Source organism: Salvelinus fontinalis, unplaced genomic scaffold (assembly GCF_029448725.1).
Source record: "Salvelinus fontinalis isolate EN_2023a unplaced genomic scaffold, ASM2944872v1 scaffold_1028, whole genome shotgun sequence".
NCBI classification, from domain to species: domain Eukaryota; kingdom Metazoa; phylum Chordata; class Actinopteri; order Salmoniformes; family Salmonidae; genus Salvelinus; species Salvelinus fontinalis.
Genome location: NW_026601237.1, coordinates 40,105 through 65,558, shown reverse-complemented (window position 1 = coordinate 65,558; position 25,454 = coordinate 40,105). Strand labels below are relative to the sequence as shown.

Genomic DNA, 25,454 nt, shown 5'->3' with positions numbered 1-25,454 from the left:
CTTTTGTGTTGTGTGATACTGCAGCCAGTTAAAATATGTTGTTACACAAGTGCATGGCACACGACAAGATGTTCTTTCCCATACCGGGAGTTGAACCCGGGCCACCTGGGTGAAAACCAGGAATCCTTACCGCTAGACCATATGGGAAGACGTTTCCTTTAAAAAAACATCAAGGTCAAAACTATAAATGTTGAAATTATGCCTGTTGTAATTAAAAGCGCCATATTTTTTCTCAGAGATGTTGGGGAAAAGTCCCATATAAAATCAGTCTAAAATGTGTTTGAAGAGAGAACAGCCAGACACAATGAAAAGTATACAGTATTTTTCCCAGCTTGATTTTGGTCAACTAAAGACAGTGTTGATTCAGCCAGGATTTCAACCTTGAATCTTCTGATCTGTGTACACAGTCATAGCGTCTGTCACGACAAGGTTCCTTGGTTTTCTGTTACAGATGCATATCTTCATTTGATCCTCCTGTTGTTGCATGAATTTTACTGCAGAGCAAGAAATGCAAACATGAAGTGTATTCAACGTTTAAAAAGCATTGTCAATTTTGAATCTACATAACATTTCACATTTCCTGTTACTGAGGGAATATTGTTGTGTTGTGTGATACTGCTGCCAGGTAAAATCTGTTGTTACACAAGTGCATGCCAAATAATAAGGTTTCTATCCCATACCGGGAGTAGAACCTATGACACCTGTGCATACACCAGAAATCCTTACCGATAGACCATATGGGAAAAGACTTTCTTAAAAAAAACATCACAGACAAATCTATAAATGTTGAAATGATGCCTTTTGTAATTAATAGCTCCATTTTTTTTCTCAGAGATGTTGGGATGAAAAGTCCCATATAAAATCAGTCTAAAATGTGTTTGAAAAGAGAACAGCCAGACACAATGAAAAGTATACAGTATCATTCCCGGCTTGATTTCAATCAATTAAATATAGTGACGAGCCAGCCAGGAGTCGAACCTAGAATCTTCTGATCCGTAGTCAGACACGTTATCCATTGCGCCACTGGCCCCACAGACAAGCTGAAGTCAGGTCACTCCTAGAACAGTGTACACAGTCATAGCTTTTGTCAACGACAAGGTTCTTTGGTTTTCTGTTACAGATGCATATCTTCATTTGATCCTCCTGTTGTTGCATTAATTTTACTGCAGAGCAAGAACTGCAAACATGAAGTGTATTCAACGTTTAAAAAGCCTTGTCAATTTTGAATCTACATAACATGTCACATTTCCTGAGGGAATACTTTTGTGTTGTGTGATACTGCAGCCAGTTAAAATATGTTGTTACACAAGTGCATGGCACACGACAAGATGTTCTTTCCCATACCGGGAGTTGAACCCGGGCCACCTGGGTGAAAACCAGGAATCCTTACCGCTAGACCATATGGGAAGCCGTTTCCTTTAAAAAAACATCAAGGTCAAAACTATAAATGTTGAAATTATGCCTGTTGTAATTAAAAGCGCCATATTTTTTCTCAGAGATGTTGGGGAAAAGTCCCATATAAAATCAGTCTAAAATGTGTTTGAAGAGAGAACAGCCAGACACAATGAAAAGTATACAGTATTTTTCCCAGCTTGATTTTGGTCAACTAAAGACAGTGTTGATTCAGCCAGGATTTCAACCTTGAATCTTCTGATCTGTGTACACAGTCATAGCGTCTGTCACGACAAGGTTCCTTGGTTTTCTGTTACAGATGCATATCTTCATTTGATCCTCCTGTTGTTGCATGAATTTTACTGCAGAGCAAGAAATGCAAACATGAAGTGTATTCAACGTTTAAAAAGCATTGTCAATTTTGAATCTACATAACATTTCACATTTCCTGTTACTGAGGGAATATTGTTGTGTTGTGTGATACTGCTGCCAGGTAAAATCTGTTGTTACACAAGTGCATGCCAAATAATAAGGTTTCTATCCCATACCGGGAGTAGAACCTATGACACCTGTGCATACACCAGAAATCCTTACCGATAGACCATATGGGAAAAGACTTTCTTAAAAAAAACATCACAGACAAATCTATAAATGTTGAAATGATGCCTTTTGTAATTAATAGCTCCATTTTTTTTCTCAGAGATGTTGGGATGAAAAGTCCCATATAAAATCAGTCTAAAATGTGTTTGAAAAGAGAACAGCCAGACACAATGAAAAGTATACAGTATCATTCCCGGCTTGATTTCAATCAATTAAATATAGTGACGAGCCAGCCAGGAGTCGAACCTAGAATCTTCTGATCCGTAGTCAGACACGTTATCCATTGCGCCACTGGCCCCACAGACAAGCTGAAGTCAGGTCACTCCTAGAACAGTGTACACAGTCATAGCTTTTGTCAACGACAAGGTTCTTTGGTTTTCTGTTACAGATGCATATCTTCATTTGATCCTCCTGTTGTTGCATGAATTTTACTGCAGAGCAAGAACTGCAAACATGAAGTGTATTCAACGTTTAAAAAGCCTTGTCAATTTTGAATCTACATAACATGTCACATTTCCTGAGGGAATACTTTTGTGTTGTGTGATACTGCAGCCAGTTAAAATATGTTGTTACACAAGTGCATGGCACACGACAAGATGTTCTTTCCCATACCGGGAGTTGAACCCGGGCCACCTGGGTGAAAACCAGGAATCCTTACCGCTAGACCATATGGGAAGCCGTTTCCTTTAAAAAAACATCAAGGTCAAAACTATAAATGTTGAAATTATGCCTGTTGTAATTAAAAGCGCCATATTTTTTCTCAGAGATGTTGGGGAAAAGTCCCATATAAAATCAGTCTAAAATGTGTTTGAAGAGAGAACAGCCAGACACAATGAAAAGTATACAGTATTTTTCCCAGCTTGATTTTGGTCAACTAAAGACAGTGTTGATTCAGCCAGGATTTCAACCTTGAATCTTCTGATCTGTGTACACAGTCATAGCGTCTGTCACGACAAGGTTCCTTGGTTTTCTGTTACAGATGCATATCTTCATTTGATCCTCCTGTTGTTGCATGAATTTTACTGCAGAGCAAGAAATGCAAACATGAAGTGTATTCAACGTTTAAAAAGCATTGTCAATTTTGAATCTACATAACATTTCACATTTCCTGTTACTGAGGGAATATTGTTGTGTTGTGTGATACTGCTGCCAGGTAAAATCTGTTGTTACACAAGTGCATGCCAAATAATAAGGTTTCTATCCCATACCGGGAGTAGAACCTATGACACCTGTGCGTACACCAGAAATCCTTACCGATAGACCATATGGGAAAAGACTTTCTTAAAAAAAACATCACAGACAAATCTATAAATGTTGAAATGATGCCTTTTGTAATTAATAGCTCCATTTTTTTTCTCAGAGATGTTGGGATGAAAAGTCCCATATAAAATCAGTCTAAAATGTGTTTGAAAAGAGAACAGCCAGACACAATGAAAAGTATACAGTATCATTCCCGGCTTGATTTCAATCAATTAAATATAGTGACGAGCCAGCCAGGAGTCGAACCTAGAATCTTCTGATCCGTAGTCAGACACGTTATCCATTGCGCCACTGGCCCCACAGACAAGCTGAAGTCAGGTCACTCCTAGAACAGTGTACACAGTCATAGCTTTTGTCAACGACAAGGTTCTTTGGTTTTCTGTTACAGATGCATATCTTCATTTGATCCTCCTGTTGTTGCATTAATTTTACTGCAGAGCAAGAACTGCAAACATGAAGTGTATTCAACGTTTAAAAAGCCTTGTCAATTTTGAATCTACATAACATGTCACATTTCCTGAGGGAATACTTTTGTGTTGTGTGATACTGCAGCCAGTTAAAATATGTTGTTACACAAGTGCATGGCACACGACAAGATGTTCTTTCCCATACCGGGAGTTGAACCCGGGCCACCTGGGTGAAAACCAGGAATCCTTACCGCTAGACCATATGGGAAGCCGTTTCCTTTAAAAAAACATCAAGGTCAAAACTATAAATGTTGAAATTATGCCTGTTGTAATTAAAAGCGCCATATTTTTTCTCAGAGATGTTGGGGAAAAGTCCCATATAAAATCAGTCTAAAATGTGTTTGAAGAGAGAACAGCCAGACACAATGAAAAGTATACAGTATTTTTCCCAGCTTGATTTTGGTCAACTAAAGACAGTGTTGATTCAGCCAGGATTTCAACCTTGAATCTTCTGATCTGTGTACACAGTCATAGCGTCTGTCACGACAAGGTTCCTTGGTTTTCTGTTACAGATGCATATCTTCATTTGATCCTCCTGTTGTTGCATGAATTTTACTGCAGAGCAAGAAATGCAAACATGAAGTGTATTCAACGTTTAAAAAGCATTGTCAATTTTGAATCTACATAACATTTCACATTTCCTGTTACTGAGGGAATATTGTTGTGTTGTGTGATACTGCTGCCAGGTAAAATCTGTTGTTACACAAGTGCATGCCAAATAATAAGGTTTCTATCCCATACCGGGAGTAGAACCTATGACACCTGTGCATACACCAGAAATCCTTACCGATAGACCATATGGGAAAAGACTTTCTTAAAAAAAACATCACAGACAAATCTATAAATGTTGAAATGATGCCTTTTGTAATTAATAGCTCCATTTTTTTTCTCAGAGATGTTGGGATGAAAAGTCCCATATAAAATCAGTCTAAAATGTGTTTGAAAAGAGAACAGCCAGACACAATGAAAAGTATACAGTATCATTCCCGGCTTGATTTCAATCAATTAAATATAGTGACGAGCCAGCCAGGAGTCGAACCTAGAATCTTCTGATCCGTAGTCAGACACGTTATCCATTGCGCCACTGGCCCCACAGACAAGCTGAAGTCAGGTCACTCCTAGAACAGTGTACACAGTCATAGCTTTTGTCAACGACAAGGTTCTTTGGTTTTCTGTTACAGATGCATATCTTCATTTGATCCTCCTGTTGTTGCATTAATTTTACTGCAGAGCAAGAACTGCAAACATGAAGTGTATTCAACGTTTAAAAAGCCTTGTCAATTTTGAATCTACATAACATGTCACATTTCCTGAGGGAATACTTTTGTGTTGTGTGATACTGCAGCCAGTTAAAATATGTTGTTACACAAGTGCATGGCACACGACAAGATGTTCTTTCCCATACCGGGAGTTGAACCCGGGCCACCTGGGTGAAAACCAGGAATCCTTACCGCTAGACCATATGGGAAGACGTTTCCTTTAAAAAAACATCAAGGTCAAAACTATAAATGTTGAAATTATGCCTGTTGTAATTAAAAGCGCCATATTTTTTCTCAGAGATGTTGGGGAAAAGTCCCATATAAAATCAGTCTAAAATGTGTTTGAAGAGAGAACAGCCAGACACAATGAAAAGTATACAGTATTTTTCCCAGCTTGATTTTGGTCAACTAAAGACAGTGTTGATTCAGCCAGGATTTCAACCTTGAATCTTCTGATCTGTGTACACAGTCATAGCGTCTGTCACGACAAGGTTCCTTGGTTTTCTGTTACAGATGCATATCTTCATTTGATCCTCCTGTTGTTGCATGAATTTTACTGCAGAGCAAGAAATGCAAACATGAAGTGTATTCAACGTTTAAAAAGCATTGTCAATTTTGAATCTACATAACATTTCACATTTCCTGTTACTGAGGGAATATTGTTGTGTTGTGTGATACTGCTGCCAGGTAAAATCTGTTGTTACACAAGTGCATGCCAAATAATAAGGTTTCTATCCCATACCGGGAGTAGAACCTATGACACCTGTGCATACACCAGAAATCCTTACCGATAGACCATATGGGAAAAGACTTTCTTAAAAAAAACATCACAGACAAATCTATAAATGTTGAAATGATGCCTTTTGTAATTAATAGCTCCATTTTTTTTCTCAGAGATGTTGGGATGAAAAGTCCCATATAAAATCAGTCTAAAATGTGTTTGAAAAGAGAACAGCCAGACACAATGAAAAGTATACAGTATCATTCCCGGCTTGATTTCAATCAATTAAATATAGTGACGAGCCAGCCAGTAGTCGAACCTAGAATCTTCTGATCCGTAGTCAGACACGTTATCCATTGCGTCACTGGCCCCACAGACAAGCTGAAGTCAGGTCACTCCTAGAACAGTGTACACAGTCATAGCTTTTGTCAACGACAAGGTTCTTTGGTTTTCTGTTACAGATGCATATCTTCATTTGATCCTCCTGTTGTTGCATGAATTTTACTGCAGAGCAAGAACTGCAAACATGAAGTGTATTCAACGTTTAAAAAGCCTTGTCAATTTTGAATCTACATAACATGTCACATTTCCTGAGGGAATACTTTTGTGTTGTGTGATACTGCAGCCAGTTAAAATATGTTGTTACACAAGTGCATGGCACACGACAAGATGTTCTTTCCCATACCGGGAGTTGAACCCGGGCCACCTGGGTGAAAACCAGGAATCCTTACCGCTAGACCATATGGGAAGCCGTTTCCTTTAAAAAAACATCAAGGTCAAAACTATAAATGTTGAAATTATGCCTGTTGTAATTAAAAGCGCCATATTTTTTCTCAGAGATGTTGGGGAAAAGTCCCATATAAAATCAGTCTAAAATGTGTTTGAAGAGAGAACAGCCAGACACAATGAAAAGTATACAGTATTTTTCCCAGCTTGATTTTGGTCAACTAAAGACAGTGTTGATTCAGCCAGGATTTCAACCTTGAATCTTCTGATCTGTGTACACAGTCATAGCGTCTGTCACGACAAGGTTCCTTGGTTTTCTGTTACAGATGCATATCTTCATTTGATCCTCCTGTTGTTGCATGAATTTTACTGCAGAGCAAGAAATGCAAACATGAAGTGTATTCAACGTTTAAAAAGCATTGTCAATTTTGAATCTACATAACATTTCACATTTCCTGTTACTGAGGGAATATTGTTGTGTTGTGTGATACTGCTGCCAGGTAAAATCTGTTGTTACACAAGTGCATGCCAAATAATAAGGTTTCTATCCCATACCGGGAGTAGAACCTATGACACCTGTGCGTACACCAGAAATCCTTACCGATAGACCATATGGGAAAAGACTTTCTTAAAAAAAACATCACAGACAAATCTATAAATGTTGAAATGATGCCTTTTGTAATTAATAGCTCCATTTTTTTCTCAGAGATGTTGGGATGAAAAGTCCCATATAAAATCAGTCTAAAATGTGTTTGAAAAGAGAACAGCCAGGCACAATGAAAAGTATACAGTATCATTCCCGGATTGATTTCAATCAATTAAATATAGTGACGAGCCAGCCAGGAGTCGAACCTAGAATCTTCTGATCCGTAGTCAGACACGTTATCCATTGCGCCACTGGCCCCACAGACAAGCTGAAGTCAGGTCACTCCTAGAACAGTGTACACAGTCATAGCTTTTGTCAACGACAAGGTTCTTTGGTTTTCTGTTACAGATGCATATCTTCATTTGATCCTCCTGTTGTTGCATTAATTTTACTGCAGAGCAAGAACTGCAAACATGAAGTGTATTCAACGTTTAAAAAGCCTTGTCAATTTTGAATCTACATAACATGTCACATTTCCTGAGGGAATACTTTTGTGTTGTGTGATACTGCAGCCAGTTAAAATATGTTGTTACACAAGTGCATGGCACACGACAAGATGTTCTTTCCCATACCGGGAGTTGAACCCGGGCCACCTGGGTGAAAACCAGGAATCCTTACCGCTAGACCATATGGGAAGCCGTTTCCTTTAAAAAAACATCAAGGTCAAAACTATAAATGTTGAAATTATGCCTGTTGTAATTAAAAGCGCCATATTTTTTCTCAGAGATGTTGGGGAAAAGTCCCATATAAAATCAGTCTAAAATGTGTTTGAAGAGAGAACAGCCAGACACAATGAAAAGTATACAGTATTTTTCCCAGCTTGATTTTGGTCAACTAAAGACAGTGTTGATTCAGCCAGGATTTCAACCTTGAATCTTCTGATCTGTGTACACAGTCATAGCGTCTGTCACGACAAGGTTCCTTGGTTTTCTGTTACAGATGCATATCTTCATTTGATCCTCCTGTTGTTGCATGAATTTTACTGCAGAGCAAGAAATGCAAACATGAAGTGTATTCAACGTTTAAAAAGCATTGTCAATTTTGAATCTACATAACATTTCACATTTCCTGTTACTGAGGGAATATTGTTGTGTTGTGTGATACTGCTGCCAGGTAAAATCTGTTGTTACACAAGTGCATGCCAAATAATAAGGTTTCTATCCCATACCGGGAGTAGAACCTATGACACCTGTGCGTACACCAGAAATCCTTACCGATAGACCATATGGGAAAAGACTTTCTTAAAAAAAACATCACAGACAAATCTATAAATGTTGAAATGATGCCTTTTGTAATTAATAGCTCCATTTTTTTTCTCAGAGATGTTGGGATGAAAAGTCCCATATAAAATCAGTCTAAAATGTGTTTGAAAAGAGAACAGCCAGACACAATGAAAAGTATACAGTATCATTCCCGGCTTGATTTCAATCAATTAAATATAGTGACGAGCCAGCCAGGAGTCGAACCTAGAATCTTCTGATCCGTAGTCAGACACGTTATCCATTGCGCCACTGGCCCCACAGACAAGCTGAAGTCAGGTCACTCCTAGAACAGTGTACACAGTCATAGCTTTTGTCAACGACAAGGTTCTTTGGTTTTCTGTTACAGATGCATATCTTCATTTGATCCTCCTGTTGTTGCATGAATTTTACTGCAGAGCAAGAACTGCAAACATGATGTGTATTCAACGTTTAAAAAGCCTTGTCAATTTTGAATCTACATAACATGTCACATTTCCTGAGGGAATACTTTTGTGTTGTGTGATACTGCAGCCAGTTAAAATATGTTGTTACACAAGTGCATGGCACACGACAAGATGTTCTTTCCCATACCGGGAGTTGAACCCGGGCCACCTGGGTGAAAACCAGGAATCCTTACCGCTAGACCATATGGGAAGCCGTTTCCTTTAAAAAAACATCAAGGTCAAAACTATAAATGTTGAAATTATGCCTGTTGTAATTAAAAGCGCCATATTTTTTCTCAGAGATGTTGGGGAAAAGTCCCATATAAAATCAGTCTAAAATGTGTTTGAAGAGAGAACAGCCAGACACAATGAAAAGTATACAGTATTTTTCCCAGCTTGATTTTGGTCAACTAAAGACAGTGTTGATTCAGCCAGGATTTCAACCTTGAATCTTCTGATCTGTGTACACAGTCATAGCGTCTGTCACGACAAGGTTCCTTGGTTTTCTGTTACAGATGCATATCTTCATTTGATCCTCCTGTTGTTGCATGAATTTTACTGCAGAGCAAGAAATGGAAACATGAAGTGTATTCAACGTTTAAAAAGCATTGTCAATTTTGAATCTACATAACATTTCACATTTCCTGTTACTGAGGGAATATTGTTGTGTTGTGTGATACTGCTGCCAGGTAAAATCTGTTGTTACACAAGTGCATGCCAAATAATAAGGTTTCTATCCCATACCGGGAGTAGAACCTATGACACCTGTGCGTACACCAGAAATCCTTACCGATAGACCATATGGGAAAAGACTTTCTTAAAAAAAACATCACAGACAAATCTATAAATGTTGAAATGATGCCTTTTGTAATTAATAGCTCCATTTTTTTCTCAGAGATGTTGGGATGAAAAGTCCCATATAAAATCAGTCTAAAATGTGTTTGAAAAGAGAACAGCCAGGCACAATGAAAAGTATACAGTATCATTCCCGGATTGATTTCAATCAATTAAATATAGTGACGAGCCAGCCAGGAGTCGAACCTAGAATCTTCTGATCCGTAGTCAGACACGTTATCCATTGCGCCACTGGCCACACAGAAAATCTGAAGTCAGGTCACTCCTAGAACAGTGTACACAGTCATAGCTTTTGTCAACGACAAGGTTCTTTGGTTTTCTGTTACAGATGCATATCTTCATTTGATCCTCCTGTTGTTGCATGAATTTTACTGCAGAGCAAGAACTGCAAACATGAAGTGTATTCAACGTTTAAAAAGCCTTGTCAATTTTGAATCTACATAACATGTCACATTTCCTGAGGGAATACTTTTGTGTTGTGTGATACTGCAGCCAGTTAAAATATGTTGTTACACAAGTGCATGGCACACGACAAGATGTTCTTTCCCATACCGGGAGTTGAACCCGTGCCACCTGGGTGAAAACCAGGAACCCTTACCGCTAGACCATATGGGAAGACATTTCCTTTAAAAAAACATCAAGGTCAAAACTATAAATGTTGAAATTATGCCTGTTGTAATTAAAAGCGCCATATTTTTTCTCAGAGATGTTGGGATGAAAAGTCCCATATAAAATCAGTCTAAAATGTGTTTGAAGAGAGAACAGCCAGACACAATGAAAAGTATACAGTATTTTTCCCAGCTTGATTTTGGTCAACTAAAGACAATGTTGATTCAGCCAGGATTTCAACCTTGAATCTTCTGATCTGTGTACACAGTCATAGCGTCTGTCACGACAAGGTTCCTTGGTTTTCTGTTACAGATGCATATCTTCATTTGATCCTCCTGTTGTTGCATGAATTTTACTGCAGAGCAAGAAATGCAAACATGAAGTGTATTCAACGTTTAAAAAGCATTGTCAATTTTGAATCTACATAACATTTCACATTTCCTGTTACTGAGGGAATATTGTTGTGTTGTGTGATACTGCTGCCAGGTAAAATCTGTTGTTACACAAGTGCATGCCAAATAATAAGGTTTCTATCCCATACCGGGAGTAGAACCTATGACACCTGTGCATACACCAGAAATCCTTACCGATAGACCATATGGGAAAAGACTTTCTTAAAAAAAACATCACAGACAAATCTATAAATGTTGAAATGATGCCTTTTGTAATTAATAGCTCCATTTTTTTTCTCAGAGATGTTGGGATGAAAAGTCCCATATAAAATCAGTCTAAAATGTGTTTGAAAAGAGAACAGCCAGACACAATGAAAAGTATACAGTATCATTCCCGGCTTGATTTCAATCAATTAAATATAGTGACGAGCCAGCCAGGAGTCGAACCTAGAATCTTCTGATCCGTAGTCAGACACGTTATCCATTGCGCCACTGGCCCCACAGACAAGCTGAAGTCAGGTCACTCCTAGAACAGTGTACACAGTCATAGCTTTTGTCAACGACAAGGTTCTTTGGTTTTCTGTTACAGATGCATATCTTCATTTGATCCTCCTGTTGTTGCATTAATTTTACTGCAGAGCAAGAACTGCAAACATGAAGTGTATTCAACGTTTAAAAAGCCTTGTCAATTTTGAATCTACATAACATGTCACATTTCCTGAGGGAATACTTTTGTGTTGTGTGATACTGCAGCCAGTTAAAATATGTTGTTACACAAGTGCATGGCACACGACAAGATGTTCTTTCCCATACCGGGAGTTGAACCCGGGCCACCTGGGTGAAAACCAGGAATCCTTACCGCTAGACCATATGGGAAGACGTTTCCTTTAAAAAAACATCAAGGTCAAAACTATAAATGTTGAAATTATGCCTGTTGTAATTAAAAGCGCCATATTTTTTCTCAGAGATGTTGGGGAAAAGTCCCATATAAAATCAGTCTAAAATGTGTTTGAAGAGAGAACAGCCAGACACAATGAAAAGTATACAGTATTTTTCCCAGCTTGATTTTGGTCAACTAAAGACAGTGTTGATTCAGCCAGGATTTCAACCTTGAATCTTCTGATCTGTGTACACAGTCATAGCGTCTGTCACGACAAGGTTCCTTGGTTTTCTGTTACAGATGCATATCTTCATTTGATCCTCCTGTTGTTGCATGAATTTTACTGCAGAGCAAGAAATGCAAACATGAAGTGTATTCAACGTTTAAAAAGCATTGTCAATTTTGAATCTACATAACATTTCACATTTCCTGTTACTGAGGGAATATTGTTGTGTTGTGTGATACTGCTGCCAGGTAAAATCTGTTGTTACACAAGTGCATGCCAAATAATAAGGTTTCTATCCCATACCGGGAGTAGAACCTATGACACCTGTGCATACACCAGAAATCCTTACCGATAGACCATATGGGAAAAGACTTTCTTAAAAAAAACATCACAGACAAATCTATAAATGTTGAAATGATGCCTTTTGTAATTAATAGCTCCATTTTTTTTCTCAGAGATGTTGGGATGAAAAGTCCCATATAAAATCAGTCTAAAATGTGTTTGAAAAGAGAACAGCCAGACACAATGAAAAGTATACAGTATCATTCCCGGCTTGATTTCAATCAATTAAATATAGTGACGAGCCAGCCAGGAGTCGAACCTAGAATCTTCTGATCCGTAGTCAGACACGTTATCCATTGCGCCACTGGCCCCACAGACAAGCTGAAGTCAGGTCACTCCTAGAACAGTGTACACAGTCATAGCTTTTGTCAACGACAAGGTTCTTTGGTTTTCTGTTACAGATGCATATCTTCATTTGATCCTCCTGTTGTTGCATGAATTTTACTGCAGAGCAAGAACTGCAAACATGAAGTGTATTCAACGTTTAAAAAGCCTTGTCAATTTTGAATCTACATAACATGTCACATTTCCTGAGGGAATACTTTTGTGTTGTGTGATACTGCAGCCAGTTAAAATATGTTGTTACACAAGTGCATGGCACACGACAAGATGTTCTTTCCCATACCGGGAGTTGAACCCGGGCCACCTGGGTGAAAACCAGGAATCCTTACCGCTAGACCATATGGGAAGACGTTTCCTTTAAAAAAACATCAAGGTCAAAACTATAAATGTTGAAATTATGCCTGTTGTAATTAAAAGCGCCATATTTTTTCTCAGAGATGTTGGGATGAAAAGTCCCATATAAAATCAGTCTAAAATGTGTTTGAAGAGAGAACAGCCAGACACAATGAAAAGTATACAGTATTTTTCCCAGCTTGATTTTGGTCAACTAAAGACAGTGTTGATTCAGCCAGGATTTCAACCTTGAATCTTCTGATCTGTGTACACAGTCATAGCGTCTGTCACGACAAGGTTCCTTGGTTTTCTGTTACAGATGCATATCTTCATTTGATCCTCCTGTTGTTGCATGAATTTTACTGCAGAGCAAGAAATGCAAACATGAAGTGTATTCAACGTTTAAAAAGCATTGTCAATTTTGAATCTACATAACATTTCACATTTCCTGTTACTGAGGGAATATTGTTGTGTTGTGTGATACTGCTGCCAGGTAAAATCTGTTGTTACACAAGTGCATGCCAAATAATAAGGTTTCTATCCCATACCGGGAGTAGAACCTATGACACCTGTGCATACACCAGAAATCCTTACCGATAGACCATATGGGAAAAGACTTTCTTAAAAAAAACATCACAGACAAATCTATAAATGTTGAAATGATGCCTTTTGTAATTAATAGCTCCATTTTTTTTCTCAGAGATGTTGAGATGAAAAGTCCCATATAAAATCAGTCTAAAATGTGTTTGAAAAGAGAACAGCCAGACACAATGAAAAGTATACAGTATCATTCCCGGCTTGATTTCAATCAATTAAATATAGTGACGAGCCAGCCAGGAGTCGAACCTAGAATCTTCTGATCCGTAGTCAGACACGTTATCCATTGCGCCACTGGCCCCACAGACAAGCTGAAGTCAGGTCACTCCTAGAACAGTGTACACAGTCATAGCTTTTGTCAACGACAAGGTTCTTTGGTTTTCTGTTACAGATGCATATCTTCATTTGATCCTCCTGTTGTTGCATGAATTTTACTGCAGAGCAAGAACTGCAAACATGATGTGTATTCAACGTTTAAAAAGCCTTGTCAATTTTGAATCTACATAACATGTCACATTTCCTGAGGGAATACTTTTGTGTTGTGTGATACTGCAGCCAGTTAAAATATGTTGTTACACAAGTGCATGGCACACGACAAGATGTTCTTTCCCATACCGGGAGTTGAACCCGGGCCACCTGGGTGAAAACCAGGAATCCTTACCGCTAGACCATATGGGAAGACGTTTCCTTTAAAAAAACATCAAGGTCAAAACTATAAATGTTGAAATTATGCCTGTTGTAATTAAAAGCGCCATATTTTTTCTCAGAGATGTTGGGGAAAAGTCCCATATAAAATCAGTCTAAAATGTGTTTGAAGAGAGAACAGCCAGACACAATGAAAAGTATACAGTATTTTTCCCAGCTTGATTTTGGTCAACTAAAGACAATGTTGATTCAGCCAGGATTTCAACCTTGAATCTTCTGATCTGTGTACACAGTCATAGCGTCTGTCACGACAAGGTTCCTTGGTTTTCTGTTACAGATGCATATCTTCATTTGATCCTCCTGTTGTTGCATGAATTTTACTGCAGAGCAAGAAATGCAAACATGAAGTGTATTCAACGTTTAAAAAGCATTGTCAATTTTGAATCTACATAACATTTCACATTTCCTGTTACTGAGGGAATATTGTTGTGTTGTGTGATACTGCTGCCAGGTAAAATCTGTTGTTACACAAGTGCATGCCAAATAATAAGGTTTCTATCCCATACCGGGAGTAGAACCTATGACACCTGTGCGTACACCAGAAATCCTTACCGATAGACCATATGGGAAAAGACTTTCTTAAAAAAAACATCACAGACAAATCTATAAATGTTGAAATGATGCCTTTTGTAATTAATAGCTCCATTTTTTTCTCAGAGATGTTGGGATGAAAAGTCCCATATAAAATCAGTCTAAAATGTGTTTGAAAAGAGAACAGCCAGGCACAATGAAATGTATACAGTATCATTCCCGGCTTGATTTCAATCAATTAAATATAGTGACGAGCCAGCCAGGAGTCGAACCTAGAATCTTCTGATCCGTAGTCAGACACGTTATCCATTGCGCCACTGGCCACACAGAAAATTGGAAGTCAGGTCACTCCTAGAACAGTGTACACAGTCATAGCTTTTGTCAACGACAAGGTTCTTTGGTTTTCTGTTACAGATGCATATCTTCATTTGATCCTCCTGTTGTTGCATGAATTTTACTGCAGAGCAAGAACTGCAAACATGAAGTGTATTCAACGTTTAAAAAGCCTTGTCAATTTTGAATCTACATAACATGTCACATTTCCTGAGGGAATACTTTTGTGTTGTGTGATACTGCAGCCAGTTAAAATATGTTGTTACACAAGTGCATGGCACACGACAAGATGTTCTTTCCCATACCGGGAGTTGAACCCGTGCCACCTGGGTGAAAACCAGGAACCCTTAACGCTAGACCATATGGGAAGACATTTCCTTTAAAAAAACATCAAGGTCAAAACTAAAAATGTTGAAATTATGCCTGTTGTAATTAAAAGCGCCATATTTTTTCTCAGAGATGTTGGGGAAAAGTCCAATATAAAATCAGTCTAAAATCTGTTTGAAGAGAGAACAGCCAGACACAATGAAAAGTATACAGTATTTTTCCCAGCTTGATTTTGGTCAACTAAAGACAGTGTTGATTCAGCCAGGATTTCAACCTTGAATCTTCTGATCTTTGTACACAGTCATAGCGTCTGTCACGACAAGGTTCCTTGGTTTTCTGTTACAGATGCATATCTTCATTTGATCCTCCTGTTGTTGCATGAATTTTACTGCAGAGCAAGAAATGCAAACATGAAGTGTTTTCAACGTTTAAAAAGCATTGTCAATTTTGAATCTACATAACATTTCACATTTCCTGTTACTGAGGGAATATTGTTGTGTTGTGTGATACTGCTGCCAGGTAAAATCTGTTGTTACACAAGTGCATGCCAAATAATAAGGTTTCTATCCCATACCGGGAGTAGAACCTATGACACCTGTGCGTACACCAGAAATCCTTACCGATAGACCATATGGGAAAAGACTTTCTTAAAAAAAACATCACAGACAAATCTATAAATGTTGAAATGATGCCTTTTGTAATTAATAGCTCCATTTTTGTTCTCAAAGATGTTGGGATGAAAAGTCCCATATAAAATCAGTCTAAAATGTGTTTGAAAAGAGAACAGCCAGACACAATGAAAAGTGTACAGTATCATTCCCGGCTTGATTTCAATCAATTAAATATAGTGACGAGCCAGCCAGGAGTCGAAACTAGAATCTTCTGATCCGTAGTCAGACACGTTATCCATTGCGCCACTGGCCCCACAGACAAGCTGAAGTCAGGTCACTCCTAGAACAGTGTACACAGTCATAGCTTTTGTCAACGACAAGGTTCTTTGGTTTTCTGTTACAGATGCATATCTTCATTTGATCCTCCTGTTGTTGCATGAATTTTACTGCAGAGCAAGAACTGCAAACATGATGTGTATTCAACGTTTAAAAAGCCTTGTCAATTTTGAATCTACATAACATGTCACATTTCCTGAGGGAATACTTTTGTGTTGTGTGATACTGCAGCCAGTTAAAATATGTTGTTACACAAGTGCATGGCACATGACAAGATATTCTTTCCCATACCGGGAGTTGAACCCGGGCCACCTGGGTGAAAATCAGGAATCCTTACCGCTAGACCATATGGGAAGACGTTTCCTTTAAAAAAACATCAAGGTCAAAACTATAAATGTTGAAATTATGCCTGTTGTAATTAAAAGCGCCATATTTTTTCTCAGAGATGTTGGGGAAAAGTCCCATATAAAATCAGTCTAAAATGTGTTTGAAGAGAGAACAGCCAGACACAATGAAAAGTATACAGTATTTTTCCCAGCTTGATTTTGGTCAACTAAAGACAATGTTGATTCAGCCAGGATTTCAACCTTGAATCTTCTGATCTGTGTACACAGTCATAGCGTCTGTCACGACAAGGTTCCTTGGTTTTCTGTTACAGATGCATATCTTCATTTGATCCTCCTGTTGTTGCATGAATTTTACTGCAGAGCAAGAAATGCAAACATGAAGTGTATTCAACGTTTAAAAAGCATTGTCAATTTTGAATCTACATAACATTTCACATTTCCTGTTACTGAGGGAATATTGTTGTGTTGTGTGATACTGCTGCCAGGTAAAATCTGTTGTTACACAAGTGCATGCCAAATAATAAGGTTTCTATCCCATACCGGGAGTAGAACCTATGACACCTGTGCGTACACCAGAAATCCTTACCGATAGACCATATGGGAAAAGACTTTCTTAAAAAAAACATCACAGACAAATCTATAAATGTTGAAATGATGCCTTTTGTAATTAATAGCTCCATTTTTTTCTCAGAGATGTTGGGATGAAAAGTCCCATATAAAATCAGTCTAAAATGTGTTTGAAAAGAGAACAGCCAGGCACAATGAAATGTATACAGTATCATTCCCGGCTTGATTTCAATCAATTAAATATAGTGACGAGCCAGCCAGGAGTCGAACCTAGAATCTTCTGATCCGTAGTCAGACACGTTATCCATTGCGCCACTGGCCACACAGAAAATTGGAAGTCAGGTCACTCCTAGAACAGTGTACACAGTCATAGCTTTTGTCAACGACAAGGTTCTTTGGTTTTCTGTTACAGATGCATATCTTCATTTGATCCTCCTGTTGTTGCATGAATTTTACTGCAGAGCAAGAACTGCAAACATGAAGTGTATTCAACGTTTAAAAAGCCTTGTCAATTTTGAATCTACATAACATGTCACATTTCCTGAGGGAATACTTTTGTGTTGTGTGATACTGCAGCCAGTTAAAATATGTTGTTACACAAGTGCATGGCACACGACAAGATGTTCTTTCCCATACCGGGAGTTGAACCCGTGCCACCTGGGTGAAAACCAGGAACCCTTAACGCTAGACCATATGGGAAGACATTTCCTTTAAAAAAACATCAAGGTCAAAACTAAAAATGTTGAAATTATGCCTGTTGTAATTAAAAGCGCCATATTTTTTCTCAGAGATGTTGGGGAAAAGTCCAATATAAAATCAGTCTAAAATCTGTTTGAAGAGAGAACAGCCAGACACAATGAAAAGTATACAGTATTTTTCCCAGCTTGATTTTGGTCAACTAAAGACAGTGTTGATTCAGCCAGGATTTCAACCTTGAATCTTCTGATCTTTGTACACAGTCATAGCGTCTGTCACGACAAGGTTCCTTGGTTTTCTGTTACAGATGCATATCTTCATTTGATCCTCCTGTTGTTGCATGAATTTTACTGCAGAGCAAGAAATGCAAACATGAAGTGTTTTCAACGTTTAAAAAGCATTGTCAATTTTGAATCTACATAACATTTCACATTTCCTGTTACTGAGGGAATATTGTTGTGTTGTGTGATACTGCTGCCAGGTAAAATCTGTTGTTACACAAGTGCATGCCAAATAATAAGGTTTCTATCCCATACCGGGAGTAGAACCTATGACACCTGTGCGTACACCAGAAATCCTTACCGATAGACCATATGGGAAAAGACTTTCTTAAAAAAAACATCACAGACAAATCTATAAATGTTGAAATGATGCCTTTTGTAATTAATAGCTCCATTTTTGTTCTCAAAGATGTTGGGATGAAAAGTCCCATATAAAATCAGTCTAAAATGTGTTTGAAAAGAGAACAGCCAGACACAATGAAAAGTGTACAGTATCATTCCCGGCTTGATTTCAATCAATTAAATATAGTGACGAGCCAGCCAGGAGTCGAAACTAGAATCTTCTGATCCGTAGTCAGACACGTTATCCATTGCGCCACTGGCCCCACAGACAAGCTGAAGTCAGGTCACTCCTAGAACAGTGTACACAGTCATAGCTTTTGTCAACGACAAGGTTCTTTGGTTTTCTGTTACAGATGCATATCTTCATTTGATCCTCCTGTTGTTGCATGAATTTTACTGCAGAGCAAGAACTGCAAACATGAAGTGTATTCAACGTTTAAAAAGCCTTGTCAATTTTGAATCTACATAACATGTCACATTTCCTGAGGTAATACTTTTGTGTTGTGTGATACTGCAGCCAGTTAAAATATGTTGTTATACAAGTGCATGGCACACGACAAGATGTTCTTTCCCATACCAGGAGTTGAACCCGGGCCACCTGGGTGAAAACCAGGAATCCTTACCGCTAGACCATATGGGAAGACATTTCCTTTAAAAAAACATCAATTTCAAAACTATAAATGTTGAAATTATGCCTGTTGTAATTAAAAGCGCCATATTTTTTCTCAGAGATGTTGGGGAATAGTCCAATATAAAATCAGTCTAAAATGTGTTTGAAGAGAGAACAGCCAGACACAATGAAAAGTATACAGTATTTTTCCCAGCTTGATTTTGGTCAACTAAAGACAGTGTTGATTCAGCCAGGATTTCAACCTTGAATCTTCTGATCTTTGTACACAGTCATAGCGTCTGTCACGACAAGGTTCCTTGGTTTTCTGTTACAGATGCATATCTTCATTTGATCCTCCTGTTGTTGCATGAATTTTACTGCAGAGCAAGAAATGCAAACATGAAGTGTTTTCAACGTTTAACCTGTCTAGGATCAGCGTGGCGCTAGCGGCACCCCCCCCCCCCCCCACTGAAAAACCAGTGCCGCGAAATTCAAAAAAAATATTTTTTTAAAATATTTAACTTTCACACATTAAAGTCCAATACAGCTAATGAAAGACACAGATCTTATGAATCCAGTCAACATTTCCGATTTTTAAAATGTTTTACAGGGAAGACACAATATGTAAAGATGTACATCTATTACCTAAAAACACATTAGCATAATCCACCATCTTTTATTTGTCCACCAACACCAGTAGCCATCACCAATTCGGCTAAACTAAGATATTTATAGCCCCTAACCAACAAAAAAACTCATTAGATGACAGTCTGATAACATATTTATGGTATGGGATAGGTTTTGTTAGAAAAAAGTGCATATTTCAGGTATATGGCATAGTTTACAATTGCACCCACCATCACAAATGGACTAGAATAATTACAATGAGCAACGTGTTTACCTAACTACTAATCATCAAACATTTCGTAAAAATACACAGCATACACGAATCGAAAGACACAGATCCTGTGAATACAGACAATATTTCAGATTTTCTAAGTGTCTTACAGCGAAAACACAATAAATCGTTATATTAGCTTAGCACATAGCAATTAGCAGCCCAGCATTGATTCTAGCCAAAGTGAGCGATAAAAGTCAACATCGCCAAAAGATATTAATTTTTTCACTAACCTTCTCAGAATTCTTCCGATGACACTTCTGTAACATCACATTACAACATGCATATACAGTTTGATCGAAAATGTTTATATTTAGCCACCAAAATCATGGTTAGACAATGTGAAATGTAGACAAGCTGGTAAAGAAAACGTCCTTGCGCCACTTAGACAGTGATCTACTCTTATACATAAATACTCATAAACGTGACTAAAAAATATAGGGTGGACAGGGATTGATAGACAATTTAATTCTTAATACAATTGCGTTATTACATTTTTTAATTTATCCTTACTTTTCAATACAGTTTGCGCCAAGCGAAGCTACGTCAAAAAACATGGCGTCCTAAGCCACTAAAATGTTTCGACAGAAACACGATTTATCATAATAAAAATGTCCTACCTTGAGCTGTTCTTCCATCAGTATCTTGGGCAAAGGATCCTTTCTTGGGAGAAATCGTCTTTTGGTGGAAAGCTGTCCTCTTGCCATGTGGAAATGTCAACTACGTTCGGGATGAACTGAAAAGCGTTTCCAACTTTTCACATCGTTGCAAAAATAAATGTCCCAAAATCGCACTAAACGGATATAAATTGCTATAAAACGCTTTCAATTAACTACTTTGTGATGTTTGTAACTCCTATAACGAGTGAAAAGATGACCGGAGAAATATAACAGGCTAAACTAAGGCTTGGAACAGGAGAGGGTCGGTGTCTTCCACGCGCGTTACGCAGCAAGAAAAGACTTGCTAGCTAAAGGTTTTTTTCATTTGTAGGGCCTGTGAACGAGCAATCGAGCCCGTTGGAATCGTCATCACGTAAAGGCATCCAGGGGAAGACGTAAGAAGTGTCCGTATAGTCATAGCAACGACAGAGCCCTTTTAAATGACTTCAGAAAAGTGGCCAACGTTTCTCAAATCTGACTCCATGTCAGGGAAATTGCTGTAGAATGGGCTCTGTTCCACTTAGAGACAAAATTTCAACTCCTATAGAAACTATAGACTGTTTTCTATCCAATAATAATAATAATATGCATATTGTACGATCAAGGATTTTGTGGGAAGCCGTTTAAAAAATTAGCCACATTAGCATAAATAGTCTAAACAGCGCCCCCATCCCCAACAGGTTAAAAAGCATTGTCAATTTTGAATCTACATAACATTTCACATTTCCTGTTACTGAGGGAATATTGTTGTGTTGTGTGATACTGCTGCCAGGTAAAATCTGTTGTTACACAAGTGCATGCCAAATAATAAGGTTTCTATCCCATACCGGGAGTAGAACCTATGACGCCTGTGCGTACACCAGAAATCCTTACCGATAGACCATATGGGAAAAGACTTTCTTAAAAAAAACATCACAGACAAATCTATAAATGTTGAAATGATGCCTTTTGTAATTAATAGCTCCATTTTTGTTCTCAAAGATGTTGGGATGAAAAGTCCCATATAAAATCAGTCTAAAATTTGTTTGAAAAGAGAACAGCCAGACACAATGAAAAGTATACAGTATCATTCCCGGCTTGATTTCAATCAATTAAATACAGTGACGAGCCAGCCAGGAGTCGAAACTAGAATCTTCTGATCCGTAGTCAGACACGTTATCCATTGCGCCACTGGCCCCACAGACAAGCTGAAGTCAGGTCACTCCTAGAACAGTGTACACAGTCATAGCTTTTGTCAACGACAAGGTTCTTTGGTTTTCTGTTACAGATGCATATCTTCATTTGATCCTCCTGTTGTTGCATGAATTTTACTGCAGAGCAAGAACTGCAAACATGAAGTGTATTCAACGTTTAAAAAGCCTTGTCAATTTTGAATCTACATAACATGTCACATTTCCTGAGGTAATACTTTTGTGTTGTGTGATACTGCAGCCAGTTAAAATACATTGTTATACAAGTGCATGGCACACGACAAGATGTTCTTTCCCATACCAGGAGTTGAACCAGGGCCACCTGGCTGAAAACCAGGAATCCTTACCGCTAGACCATATGGGAAGACATTTCCTTTAAAAAAACATCAATTTCAAAACTATAAATGTTGAAATTATGCCTGTTGTAATTAAAAGCACCATATTTTTTCTCAGAGATGTTGGGGAAAAGTCCAATATAAAATCAGTCTAAAATGTGTTTGAAGAGAGAACAGCCAGACACAATGAAAAGTATACAGTATTTTTCCCAGCTTGATTTTGGTCAACTAAAGACAGTGTTGATTCAGCCAGGATTTCAACCTTGAATCTTCTGATCTGTGTACACAGTCATAGCGTCTGTCACGACAAGGTTCCTTGGTTTTCTGTTACAGATGCATATCTACATTTTATCCTCCTGTTGTTGCATGAATTTTACTGCAGAGCAAGAAATGCAAACATGAAGTGTATTCAACGTTTAAAAAGCATTGTCAATTTTGAATCTACATAACATTTCACATTTCCTGTTGCTGAGGGAATATTGTTGTGTTGTGTGATACTGCTGCCAGGTAAAATCTGTTGTTACACAAGTGCATGCCAAATAATAAGGTTTCTATCCCATACCGGGAGTAGAACCTATGACACCTGTGCGTACACCAGAAATCCTTACCGATAGACCATATGGGAAAAGACTTTCTTAAAAAAAACATCACAGACAAATCTATAAATGTTGAAATGATGCCTTTTGTAATTAATAGCTCCATTTTTGTTCTCAGAGATGTTGGGATGAAAAGTCCCATATAAAATCAGTCTAAAATGTGTTTGAAAAGAGAACAGCCAGACACAATGAAAAGTATACAGTATCATTCCCGGCTAGATTTCAATCAATTATATATAGTGACGAGCCAGCCAGGAGTCGAACTTAGAATCTTCTGATCCATAGTCAGACACGTTATCCATTGCACCACTGGCCCCACAGACAAGCTGAAGTCAGGTCACTCCTAGAACAGTGTACACAGTCATAGCTTTTGTCAACGACAAGGTTCTTTGGTTTTCTGTTACAGATGCATATCTTCATTTGATCCTCCTGTTGTTGCATGAATTTTACTGCAGAGCAAGAACTGCAAACATGAAGTGTATTCAACGTTTATTAAAAAGCCTTGTCAATTTTGAATCTACATAACATGTCACATTTCCTGAGGGAATACTTTTGTGTTGTGTGATACTGCAGCCAGTTAAAATATGTTGTTACACAAGTGCATGGCACACGACAAGATGTTCTTTCCCATACCGGGAGTTGAACCCGGGCCACCTGGGTGAAAACCAGGAATCCTTACCGCTAGACCATATGGGAAGAGATTTCTTTTAAAAAAACATCAAGGTCAAAACTATAAATGTTGAAATTATGCCTGTTGTAATTAAAAGCGCCATATTTTTTCCTCAGAGATGTTGGGGAAAAGTCCCATATAAAATCAGTCTAAAATGTGTTTGAAGAGAGAACAGCCAGACACAATGAAAAGTATACAGTATTTTTCCCAGCTTGATTTTGGTCAACTAAAGACAGTGTTAATTCAGCCAGGATTTCAACCTTGAATCTTCTGATCTTTGTACACAGTCATAGCGTCTGTCACGACAAGGTTCCTTGGTTTACTGTTACAGATGCATATCTTCATTTGATCCTCCTGTTGTTGCATGAATTTTACTGCAGAGCAAGAAATGCAAACATGAAGTGTATTCAACGTTTAAAAAGCATTGTCAATTTTGAATCTACATAACATTTCACATTTCCTGTTACTGAGGGAATATTGTTGTGTTGTGTGATACTGCTGCCAGGTAAAATCTGTTGTTACACAAGTGCATGCCAAATAATAAGGTTTCTATCCCATACCGGGAGTAGAACCTATCACACCTGTGCGTACACCAGAAATCCTTACCGATAGACCATATGGGAAAAGACTTTCTTAAAAAAAACATCACAGACAAATCTATAAATGTTGAAATGATGCCTTTTGTAATTAATAGCTCCATTTTTGTTCTCAGAGATGTTGGGATGAAAAGTCCCATATAAAATCAGTCTAAAATGTGTTTGAAAAGAGAACAGCCAGACACAATGAAAAGTATACAGTATCATTCCCGGCTTGATTTCAATCAATTATATATAGTGACGAGCCAGCCAGGAGTCAAACCTAGAATCTTCTGATCCGTAGTCAGACACGTTATCCATTGCACCACTGGCCCCACAGACAAGCTGAAGTCAGGTCACTCCTAGAACAGTGTACACAGTCATAGCTTTTGTCAACGACAAGGTTCTTTGGTTTTCTGTTACAGATGCATATCTTCATTTGATCCTCCTGTTGTTGCATTAATTTTACTGCAGAACAAGAACTGCAAACATGAAGTGTATTCAAAGTTTAAAAAGCCTTGTCAATTTTGAATCTACATAACATGTCACATTTCCTGAGGGAATACTTTTGTGTTGTGTGATACTGCAGCCAGTTAAAATATGTTGTTACACAAGTGCATGGCACACGACAAGATGTTCTTTCCCATACCGGGAGTTGAACCCGGGCCACCTGGGTGAAAACCAGGAATCCTTACCGCTAGACCATATGGGAAGACGTTTCCTTTAAAAAAACATCAAGGTCAAAACTATAAATGTTGAAATTATGCCTGTTGTAATTAAAAGCGCCATATTTTTTCTCAGAGATGTTGGGGAAAAGTCCCATATAAAATCAGTCTAAAATGTGTTTGAAGAGAGAACAGCCAGACACAATGAAAAGTATACAGTATTTTTCCCAGCTTGATTTTGGTCAACTAAAGACAGTGTTAATTCAGCCAGGATTTCAACCTTGAATCTTCTGATCTTTGTACACAGTCATAGCGTCTGTCACGACAAGGTTCCTTGGTTTACTGTTACAGATGCATATCTTCATTTGATCCTCCTGTTGTTGCATGAATTTTACTGCAGAGCAAGAAATGCAAACATGAAGTGTATTCAACGTTTAAAAAGCATTGTCAATTTTGAATCTACATAACATTTCACATTTCCTGTTACTGAGGGAATATTGTTGTGTTGTGTGATACTGCTGCCAGGTAAAATCTGTTGTTACACAAGTGCATGCCAAATAATAAGGTTTCTATCCCATACCGGGAGTAGAACCTATCACACCTGTGCGTACACCAGAAATCCTTACCGATAGACCATATGGGAAAAGACTTTCTTAAAAAAAACATCACAGACAAATCTATAAATGTTGAAATGATGCCTTTTGTAATTAATAGCTCCATTTTTGTTCTCAGAGATGTTGGGATGAAAAGTCCCATATAAAATCAGTCTAAAATGTGTTTGAAAAGAGAACAGCCAGACACAATGAAAAGTATACAGTATCATTCCCGGCTTGATTTCAATCAATTATA

At 38.1% G+C, this 25,454-nt stretch overlaps 26 non-coding genes across 26 annotated transcripts; all 26 read right to left on the bottom strand.

The window, feature by feature from the left end:
* Positions 1-75: 75 nt before the first annotated feature.
* Positions 76-147, bottom strand: trnae-uuc (transfer RNA glutamic acid (anticodon UUC)). The gene has a single exon. It is a non-coding gene; the product is annotated as a tRNA-Glu (tRNA).
* Positions 148-957: 810 nt separating this feature from the next.
* trnar-acg (transfer RNA arginine (anticodon ACG)) lies at positions 958-1,030 on the bottom strand. The gene has a single exon. It is a non-coding gene; the product is annotated as a tRNA-Arg (tRNA).
* Positions 1,031-1,335: 305 nt separating this feature from the next.
* On the bottom strand, positions 1,336-1,407 carry trnae-uuc (transfer RNA glutamic acid (anticodon UUC)). The gene has a single exon. It is a non-coding gene; the product is annotated as a tRNA-Glu (tRNA).
* Positions 1,408-2,217: 810 nt separating this feature from the next.
* On the bottom strand, positions 2,218-2,290 carry trnar-acg (transfer RNA arginine (anticodon ACG)). Its single transcript has one exon. It is a non-coding gene; the product is annotated as a tRNA-Arg (tRNA).
* A 305-nt stretch (positions 2,291-2,595) lies between these two features.
* trnae-uuc (transfer RNA glutamic acid (anticodon UUC)) lies at positions 2,596-2,667 on the bottom strand. The gene has a single exon. It is a non-coding gene; the product is annotated as a tRNA-Glu (tRNA).
* An 810-nt stretch (positions 2,668-3,477) lies between these two features.
* Positions 3,478-3,550, bottom strand: trnar-acg (transfer RNA arginine (anticodon ACG)). Its single transcript has one exon. It is a non-coding gene; the product is annotated as a tRNA-Arg (tRNA).
* A 305-nt stretch (positions 3,551-3,855) lies between these two features.
* On the bottom strand, positions 3,856-3,927 carry trnae-uuc (transfer RNA glutamic acid (anticodon UUC)). Its single transcript has one exon. It is a non-coding gene; the product is annotated as a tRNA-Glu (tRNA).
* Positions 3,928-4,737: 810 nt separating this feature from the next.
* On the bottom strand, positions 4,738-4,810 carry trnar-acg (transfer RNA arginine (anticodon ACG)). Its single transcript has one exon. It is a non-coding gene; the product is annotated as a tRNA-Arg (tRNA).
* A 305-nt stretch (positions 4,811-5,115) lies between these two features.
* On the bottom strand, positions 5,116-5,187 carry trnae-uuc (transfer RNA glutamic acid (anticodon UUC)). The gene has a single exon. It is a non-coding gene; the product is annotated as a tRNA-Glu (tRNA).
* A 1,188-nt stretch (positions 5,188-6,375) lies between these two features.
* trnae-uuc (transfer RNA glutamic acid (anticodon UUC)) lies at positions 6,376-6,447 on the bottom strand. Its single transcript has one exon. It is a non-coding gene; the product is annotated as a tRNA-Glu (tRNA).
* Positions 6,448-7,256: 809 nt separating this feature from the next.
* On the bottom strand, positions 7,257-7,329 carry trnar-acg (transfer RNA arginine (anticodon ACG)). Its single transcript has one exon. It is a non-coding gene; the product is annotated as a tRNA-Arg (tRNA).
* A 305-nt stretch (positions 7,330-7,634) lies between these two features.
* Positions 7,635-7,706, bottom strand: trnae-uuc (transfer RNA glutamic acid (anticodon UUC)). Its single transcript has one exon. It is a non-coding gene; the product is annotated as a tRNA-Glu (tRNA).
* Positions 7,707-8,516: 810 nt separating this feature from the next.
* Positions 8,517-8,589, bottom strand: trnar-acg (transfer RNA arginine (anticodon ACG)). The gene has a single exon. It is a non-coding gene; the product is annotated as a tRNA-Arg (tRNA).
* A 305-nt stretch (positions 8,590-8,894) lies between these two features.
* trnae-uuc (transfer RNA glutamic acid (anticodon UUC)) lies at positions 8,895-8,966 on the bottom strand. Its single transcript has one exon. It is a non-coding gene; the product is annotated as a tRNA-Glu (tRNA).
* A 1,187-nt stretch (positions 8,967-10,153) lies between these two features.
* On the bottom strand, positions 10,154-10,225 carry trnae-uuc (transfer RNA glutamic acid (anticodon UUC)). Its single transcript has one exon. It is a non-coding gene; the product is annotated as a tRNA-Glu (tRNA).
* An 812-nt stretch (positions 10,226-11,037) lies between these two features.
* Positions 11,038-11,110, bottom strand: trnar-acg (transfer RNA arginine (anticodon ACG)). The gene has a single exon. It is a non-coding gene; the product is annotated as a tRNA-Arg (tRNA).
* A 305-nt stretch (positions 11,111-11,415) lies between these two features.
* On the bottom strand, positions 11,416-11,487 carry trnae-uuc (transfer RNA glutamic acid (anticodon UUC)). The gene has a single exon. It is a non-coding gene; the product is annotated as a tRNA-Glu (tRNA).
* An 810-nt stretch (positions 11,488-12,297) lies between these two features.
* trnar-acg (transfer RNA arginine (anticodon ACG)) lies at positions 12,298-12,370 on the bottom strand. The gene has a single exon. It is a non-coding gene; the product is annotated as a tRNA-Arg (tRNA).
* Positions 12,371-12,675: 305 nt separating this feature from the next.
* On the bottom strand, positions 12,676-12,747 carry trnae-uuc (transfer RNA glutamic acid (anticodon UUC)). Its single transcript has one exon. It is a non-coding gene; the product is annotated as a tRNA-Glu (tRNA).
* An 812-nt stretch (positions 12,748-13,559) lies between these two features.
* Positions 13,560-13,632, bottom strand: trnar-acg (transfer RNA arginine (anticodon ACG)). Its single transcript has one exon. It is a non-coding gene; the product is annotated as a tRNA-Arg (tRNA).
* A 305-nt stretch (positions 13,633-13,937) lies between these two features.
* Positions 13,938-14,009, bottom strand: trnae-uuc (transfer RNA glutamic acid (anticodon UUC)). Its single transcript has one exon. It is a non-coding gene; the product is annotated as a tRNA-Glu (tRNA).
* Positions 14,010-16,456: 2,447 nt separating this feature from the next.
* On the bottom strand, positions 16,457-16,528 carry trnae-uuc (transfer RNA glutamic acid (anticodon UUC)). Its single transcript has one exon. It is a non-coding gene; the product is annotated as a tRNA-Glu (tRNA).
* A 2,447-nt stretch (positions 16,529-18,975) lies between these two features.
* trnae-uuc (transfer RNA glutamic acid (anticodon UUC)) lies at positions 18,976-19,047 on the bottom strand. The gene has a single exon. It is a non-coding gene; the product is annotated as a tRNA-Glu (tRNA).
* Positions 19,048-22,056: 3,009 nt separating this feature from the next.
* On the bottom strand, positions 22,057-22,128 carry trnae-uuc (transfer RNA glutamic acid (anticodon UUC)). Its single transcript has one exon. It is a non-coding gene; the product is annotated as a tRNA-Glu (tRNA).
* Positions 22,129-23,319: 1,191 nt separating this feature from the next.
* trnae-uuc (transfer RNA glutamic acid (anticodon UUC)) lies at positions 23,320-23,391 on the bottom strand. Its single transcript has one exon. It is a non-coding gene; the product is annotated as a tRNA-Glu (tRNA).
* Positions 23,392-24,580: 1,189 nt separating this feature from the next.
* Positions 24,581-24,652, bottom strand: trnae-uuc (transfer RNA glutamic acid (anticodon UUC)). Its single transcript has one exon. It is a non-coding gene; the product is annotated as a tRNA-Glu (tRNA).
* Between the last annotated feature and the right edge of the window lie 802 nt (positions 24,653-25,454).